The 7,674-nt window shown below is 44.8% G+C and overlaps 1 long non-coding RNA gene across 1 annotated transcript in view; it reads left to right on the top strand.

The window, feature by feature from the left end:
• Positions 1-3,912: 3,912 nt before the first annotated feature.
• Positions 3,913-7,674, top strand: part of LOC144263191 (uncharacterized) — a 32,364-nt gene continuing 28,602 nt past the window's right edge. Inside the window, exons 1-2 of the long non-coding RNA XR_013345763.1 lie at positions 3,913-4,014; positions 4,903-5,427. This is a non-coding gene — a long non-coding RNA (uncharacterized LOC144263191). The remainder of the gene's footprint in view (positions 4,015-4,902; positions 5,428-7,674) is intronic.

The following is a 7,674-nucleotide window of genomic DNA, read 5'->3' as shown; positions in this document are numbered from 1 at the left end:
GGAGTGATCGCTTTGTGAAACGTGGTCACCCACAGGTGATAAGGTGTTTTTGTTTTTTATCATTTTCCTGTGTGAGTTCATTTGAGAGTGTAGAGATTGCCTGGTGTTATCCATGTAATTGTTCTGGGGGCATGTAGTGCACTGGATGAGGTATACCACATGAGGTGTGATAGGCATGTGTGGGATCCATGGAAAAAGTATGTTGTGGGGCTGGGGGTGTTTATTGTTCTAGCAGTGGAGATATATCTGAGATTTTGCAGGCAGGGTCTGGTGCCATGTCCATTTGTTATGCATAGTGGCATAGGCGCCGACTCCATGGGTGCTCCAGAGCTAAGCACCCACCGGCAGCCAGCTCCTCCCTCTGCCCCACAGCGCCTCCCACCTATCAGTGGCCCTGCCAATCAACTCCTCCCCCTCCCTCCCAGTGCCTCCCACCTGCCACAATCAGCTGTTCTGCGGAGTGCAGGAGGCGCTATGGGGAGGGGGCGGAAATGGGTGGGAAGAGGTAGCGGGAAGAGGCAGGGTGGAGGCTTGAGGGAAGGGGTGGAGTGGGGTTGGAGCCTGTGGTAGAGTGGAGGTTGAGCATCCATGGGGCAAGGAGGAATCCGGTACCTGCTCACAGTGGTACCCTACTGGCAGGGCTGTCCTTAGGCATACACAATATAAGCAGTGTAGGGCACCCAAAAATTTGGGGGACCCCTGGGTCTTAGTGTCCACCCGCCTGCCTCTTCCTATCCCTGTTCTGACCCTTCCTGCAGGCTCCCACAGCTAGCTGCTGCAACCTGATTACTCTTACTCTGGAGGGGATCTAGTAACTTAAAAGTGAAAAAGCTTTCAAGGCTGCCAGACCTATTAGCACAACATTGAAACTGTTAAAGAGCCATTCAAGTGGTAATGAATCCATTTAACAGGCATTTGCCAACCCCCAGGTATATACTGTCAGTTTCTGAATTTACTGACAAAAACAGTTGTGCATTCCTGTAATATTCATTCAGAACATGAATGCATCAGATGAAGTGAGCTGTAGCTCATGAAAGCTTTTGCTCAATAAATTTGTTAGTCTCTAAGGTGCCACAAGTACTCCTTTTCTTTTTGCGAATATAGACTAACACGGCTGCTACTCTGAAACCACTCAGAACATGTTAGTCTACAGGACCTTAGTTTAAAATTTGCTTTAAAAATATTTCATTAACGTCTTACTGAAGATGATAAAATCACATCTCTAAAAAATCCTTGGAAAGGGCCCTTAAAGAGACCATACCTCTTTCCTGCCAGATAGCTGGACAAATGAGTTTTCCTTTCTTTATTTCTGACTATTTGATTAACTAGTTTTAAGAGAATCCTCTAGCAAAATCAGTACCTTAGTAAGATATAAAATCCTTTGTTATGCCTAAAATCTTTGGAAACATATTTTTTAAAGTTAGTGAAATTTCATAAACGTCTATTGTTAAGTAAATTAGTGTTCCCTTTTTTTAAAAGCAATGAACATTGTTATGAACACACTAAACCTCTGTGACTGATTAATTTAAAAGAATGTCTTTGTTTCAGTGAGTTAAATATGTAGTAATCTGGGATGATCACTTTATGAAAGTTTAAGAGCACATTTAAAATATAAAATCAGCTTAGAAATACTGATTAAGAAAATGTAAAACAGTGAAGAGCTGCATCATGCATTCCATAATATTTAATGTTGTATTCAGCAAGACAGCCCTTACTACAAAGTTTTTGCAAATAAATCTCTGACAAACTTCAGAAAACCTGTGACTGACATTTTTTATTCCCAAGTTTAATGCTTTTAATTAGGTACCTTCTGCATGTCCACTCTTCACCTTCTGGCATGCAGTGGAAAACATGCTCCATTTTCTTTAGAAAGAAATTGCAGAAGAGTGTTTTTTTCAAATGTCATTTGCTTCATTTGGGTTCAGGGATTTGGCTGGAAGGGGTAAGCAGGGTGCGGGAGGGAAGAGAGGAGGGAGACCGTGGGGAGAGGCCGGGGCCTGGGCAGAGGGGGGCAGAGCGGGAGTGGAGCATGGGCGGAGCCACAGGTGGGCTGGGAAGTTAGCCTCCCCAAGCAGCAGCTTCACCCACCGCCCATGACAGCAGGGGAGAGTGGGTCGGCTCCTGCACACCCAGAGCGCACTGCAGTCTCCTTAGGCAGGGGCCATATTCACAGAGCCGAATGCGTCAGCACTGTGCATTCTGCATGAGGGAGAGGGTACGGGTCTCTCTGTGGGGAACTGTGACTCTCCGCCACCGTGAGGCAGGCTGGGTGGCTCAGTATCCTTCGCTGCCTCGTCCCTCCTGCCCCCAGGCTGCAAGCTTGGGCAGCCATCGGGCATAGGGGCACCAGTCTAATAATACTGCGTAGGGCCCCATAAATCCTAAGGACGGCCCTGCCTCCTGGAAACAGAACCGTTAGGCTCCCAGTCAGCCCTTTGTGTCAGAATCCCTAAGAGTCTTTCTGTCAGAATCTGTCAACCTCCTTCCAAAATGGCTGCTGTGTGTCAGTCTTTTCTGGCCCCTCCTCTGCTGCCATTCGCAAAGCTCAAAGAAAACCCAGAGGAAGAATTGCCTTGAAAGAGTAAACCCTTTCAAAGCTTACACATACATGGGACTTTGTGAAGGCTGAAATCATGAGTCTACAACCCATTTTTGAGAACCACTAAAGATAATGTTGATCATTAGGGATTATTATTATTATTTGTTTGTTAAGCACTCATAGTGGGCCCAATTCTTATTTATTTATTGTGTTCCCGTAGCACCCACAATTTGCTAGGCACTGCTCACACACACAGGAAGACATGGCCTCTGTCCCAAAGAGCTTAGTATCTAAGGTTCCAACCCTCCAAACACGTGAGCATGTGCTCAACTTTACACATTGAGTTCAATGGGACTTGTCTCATGCATAAAGCTAAGTATATGCTTAAATGTTTGTGGAATCAGGGCCTAAGAACGTAAGCAACATAACAAGGGGTAAAGGAAAAGGATCCACACAAAATAAGTACAATTTTTATAAAGTTTATACTTTTAAAAATATCTGTTATAGCTGTGGTTTTTCAACAGTGATTTTGGATGCAGCAGTTTTGGGGTGCCCAACTAGAGATATCTTAAAGTAGCCAGATTTTTTCAAAAGGTAGGCACTCAGCAAGCTGGTCACCCCAAAATTGAGATCCCCTGACTCACTAATCACTGTTGAAAGACTTGTCCTTTAATTTTAAAAATTAAATTAATACATATCAGCTGAACCCAGGATGCCAACATTCTCTCCATTATTACTTGGCCTGTTTCTTGCAGGCATCACAGAAAAACAGGGTCTGGAGGAAGAAAATAAAGAAGCATAGAATAGTGCCTTACAGCTCAGTTTCAGGAGGGCATTCCATGCATATGGGGTAGTGAAGAAGAAGGCGGCGTGGGACGTTTGTGTGATGCTGATAAATGCGAGGACAAGGCTGGCACCAATGGCAGAGCTGAGGAGGCTGGGGTGATATGATAAGAGACAACTGTGGATAAGTAGGGAGGGGTGAGGTTGTGATGGGCCTTGAAGCTGAGGACAAGAAGCTTGTAATTGATGTGGTGAAACGGGTAAGCGGCAGGAGGGATTTAAAAGAGTAGGGTGAAATAATCAGAGCAATGGGCAAAGGGACTGAAGGCAGGGCCAGAGAGAAATCCCTAATGACCTCCAAACACATGTGTAAACCGACCATCTTCTAAAAAGAGTCTGAAACCATCCATTCCACCGATGAACTGAGGCCTATGTGACTCCCCAAAAGTCATTCTTTTCATTGGCACTCTTGCCTACTGGCAGCATTTCTGACACAAATGCTCTCATGGGCAGAGAAGAGACTTGTCCAATATGACAACAGCAAGCAGACCTACCACAAGCCAAAGCAATAAATAACAGCTTGTTTGCAGAGTGAACTTTTCCTATGCCTCTTGGAGTGTAGAAGCCCACCAGAACAGCTGTCTTACATGGGCCAGGGGACTGGAAGGCAGGGCTTGAAGCCAAATATTCAGGTATTCTAATTCAAGCTGTATTGCTGCCTTGGGCAAGTCACAGGCAGTCAGTTTTTCAGAAACATTTACTAAGTTTGGCTACTTCCATTTTTGGGGTGTCCATCTTGAGCCACCGAACAGCCAAGTTTTCAAAAGAGTTCAGCAGCACCCAGTAGCTCCAATCTAGACACCTAAATAAGTGTCCAGATTTGCAAAAACACTCAGCACCCTGCAGTCTCCGTGGTTCTGTTGGTTGCTGGCAATGTTGAAAATTTGGCCACTTCATTTAGGTGGTAAGATGTGAACTGAGCTGTTTGGAAAATACAGCTCCCAATTGTGGATACTCCGTACTTTGGAAAAAGGGCTCCCCAGGCCTAATTTTCATGGGTGCTGGGGGTCTGCAGCTTGCTAGAAATCTTGAACACTCCTGAAAATCAGAGACAAAGCATCCCAAATTGGAAACCTGAAAACTGAGGCACACAAAATTAGTGAATGTATCTGAAAACGTTGCCCTTTATGTCTGTCTGTTTTTTCAGGGATGTTGTGGAAATTAATTAATGTAAAATTTTCAGAAGCACCAAACTGATTTAGATGCCTAGGTCCCATTTTGAAAAGTGAATTGAAGGAAGTTAAGTGCCTAAATACCTTTAAAAATCTTGGCTGAAGGCACTTAGGAACCTAAGTCTTATTGAAAGTCAGTGGAATTTAGGCTCCTAACTTATTCCCAGATTACTTTTGAAAATGGGAATTAGGCTCCTAAGTAATGTAGATGCTTTTGAAAATGTTACCCAATGTTTGTTCAATACTTTGAAAATGTACAGAGTGAAATATAGTCTATGTACTATTGTGAATTTGCAAAAACAAGCACTGGAATTGAGAGGAGTTTTTTTTTTGTTTTTTTTTTTTTAGATAATCTTCCTCAGTTCAGGACTTGAGCAGCAGCTTTTAAGTGCAACCTCACACGATGCACTAGCAGTAGGAAAAGAGCGTTGAAGCAAGATAGGTGAATAGCCTGGGACCTCTCCAGACTCAGAGTGGAGTTTGCAGGAGCCATATTGAGAGGAAAGAGAGCACTGCTGTAGCAGCCACAACAAACTCTGGCTGCAACAAACCCCCGACCTGGGGAAAACCAGCCCTGCTATCAGGAGGAGAGCAGCAGTCACACTGGGTCCCAGCCTGAGAGGAACATGTCAGCTAGCATTGCAGACCTGAGAGATGACCTTTCACCATCCTCGCTAACGCCAAGAGGAGCTGACCAGGAGATCTGCACCTGCCTAGTTTCAGAGAAGAAAAGCTGCAGCCATCCTCCAGCCCAGAGCAGCAACACATGCCTGTTCCTGAAGGCTCCACCAGCCAAATTATTGTGTTCCAGAGGGGCCAGTATCCTGGTGGGTGACCAGACTCATCGACTCATCCGCCCTGATCTGGATAAGTGTAAGCAGTCCCAGAGGCACACCTCTGCAACTCCTTTCTGAGCTAGAACAGGGTATTAGATAGACTCTTGGACAACATGTGTGCAGACTGTGGGCTTGAGACTCCACTGTCTTTTGTCTTGTGTAGTCGCCAACAGTGTTACCAGGTAACTGTAAAACGCTACCACACGGGAATGGCTGTACACTCATTCTGCACACGTGTAAATGATTAGGTGAGGTGCAAGGCAGTGATGAATTGAGCCTTATGTACTCTATGGGTCAGATTCTTGGCTGTTGTAAATCAGCCTAGTTCCTTTGATGGCAATGAAGAAGCTGAGACTCCAACTTCATATTTCTGCTACCACACCTCCGTTATGAAGATCCATTGCAGGCAGCAGTTTTGGCTTCCTAAGCTCTGTTTTAGGCCGTTCTTGTCACATGCCTAGGGGTCTATGATCTCTGTTTTTTCTGCTAATTTATCTCCTGGAGCTTTCTACAAATAACAGCAAAAGATCTCCAGGTCCCTCTGCTTCTGTTGAGGATGGAAGTAGAGGGGGGCAAGGGTGTCTAAAAAATACGTAATTTTCTTCTCACTTCATTGTTCCTTCTCCATCTAAAATGGCAGGTGTGCTGAGCAGGAATGGTGTGTGAATCGATTTGGAGGCAATCAGTGACACAGCAGCTGGCCAGAGCCGAAAACCAAGTCATCGATCGGCTCCAAATCAATTTGCACACCGCTCCTGCTCACGTTACCTGCCATTTCACACAAAGAGGGAACAGTGAAGTGAGAAGAAAATTGCACAAAAGTACACTGGGACCTTTCTAAATAATCTGAGAGGTCACTTACTAGCCACCCTTTCCTTATTGTCTGTGTGTCTATACTATAGATGAAAGTATGTGACGGGGCTATATTGCTATACCTTGTTCCATGGCTTAGATGCTATTGAAAGGGAACATAAGACACTGGGAGAAACAACTGATGACTGGCAGATAGCCTGGATAAGACACACTGGGCCAGATTCTCTGTTGCCTTGCACCTTCTGTATTAGCTATTTACACTAGTGCAAAGTGGGTGTAAATCTGCCATTCTCAGCTGCTCAGGTGTAAACAATGACCCAAGGTGACAGACAGTGGAGAATCGGGTCCTTTAGTTTCTGAACACACTTATCTGTGAACTGGTTTTTATATGTTTTAATAATACAGATGTTGTGCATGCCTGGAAGGCCTTCCATCTGCAGATGTCAATGCGCTTTATAAGCATCCATGAATTAAGACTCTTAGCACTCATGTCAGGTAGAGGGGTATTATTACCCCCAGCAACAAGATGTGTGCCAAGCATAATTGCTTAGTCACTTTGGTTTGATGATGCTCTGCTTTCCCCCTTTCTTTGTCTGTATCTTCACATCTAATTTGGACTGTAGACTTTTTTGGGCATGGACCTTGGCCCCAATTCATTCCCTGTTCCAGTGGAGGGGCCAAAGGAGGCAGCTTGTGCTCCCCTATCCTGAGGCTGCCATTGGCCATTCTGGCCCAGGGGCAGGTCAGATTGCCATGAAGGAGACCCTAACCTGTGCCCCGGTTGTCATGGCTCTATGGGCCTTGCAGCAGCTAATGAATACCTGAGGCATAGGAACACCCAGGCACGCACTGAATGTCCCCCTTCCCAGAGGCTCTTGCATTGGGGCACAGAAGCATCATGCACTGGGGTTATTTCTGGGGAGAAGCTTAGCCAGTGCAAAATGATCATAAGGTAGCGATGAATTGGGCCCCCTATCTTCATACATGTCTGCATAGCACAAAAGTGCCAATGCACAGCAATGTCTGTAAACTGCCATGGACAATAATATGAATAATAATTTTACGGATTAGGAAAGTGAAGCGCTGCACAATTGAGTAAATTGCCCAAAGTCATATTGCAAGTCAATGCCGTATCTTAACTCAACACTTAACCATATTTAATCACTAGATCATGCTGTCTCTCCTCTTAATAACAAAATAAAACAGTGTAGATAGCATACAGCTAAATGCATTTGAAAGATGCAGTGGAAGCTAGGATAGGGGCTCTGTATTTGTTCTGCTGCAGTTCAGGACATGGTGAGTGCCTAAATAGAGCAGAGAGCTGCATTCCTTGCATTGCTTTTGGGGTTAGCAACTGAACTAGGGAAAATGAACAACTCTGAACACAGGTCCTCTCAGGTTCAGTAGAAGAAAAACTAGTTTTCGACTACTTTATTATTTACTAATTATTAATGTAAGGATTGACTATGTG

The sequence above is a fragment of the Eretmochelys imbricata genome, chromosome 3 (genome assembly GCF_965152235.1).
Source record: "Eretmochelys imbricata isolate rEreImb1 chromosome 3, rEreImb1.hap1, whole genome shotgun sequence".
NCBI lineage: Eukaryota > Metazoa > Chordata > Testudines > Cheloniidae > Eretmochelys > Eretmochelys imbricata.
Note: the sequence above shows the minus strand (reverse complement) of the source record. Positions and strands in the feature narration are given on the sequence as shown.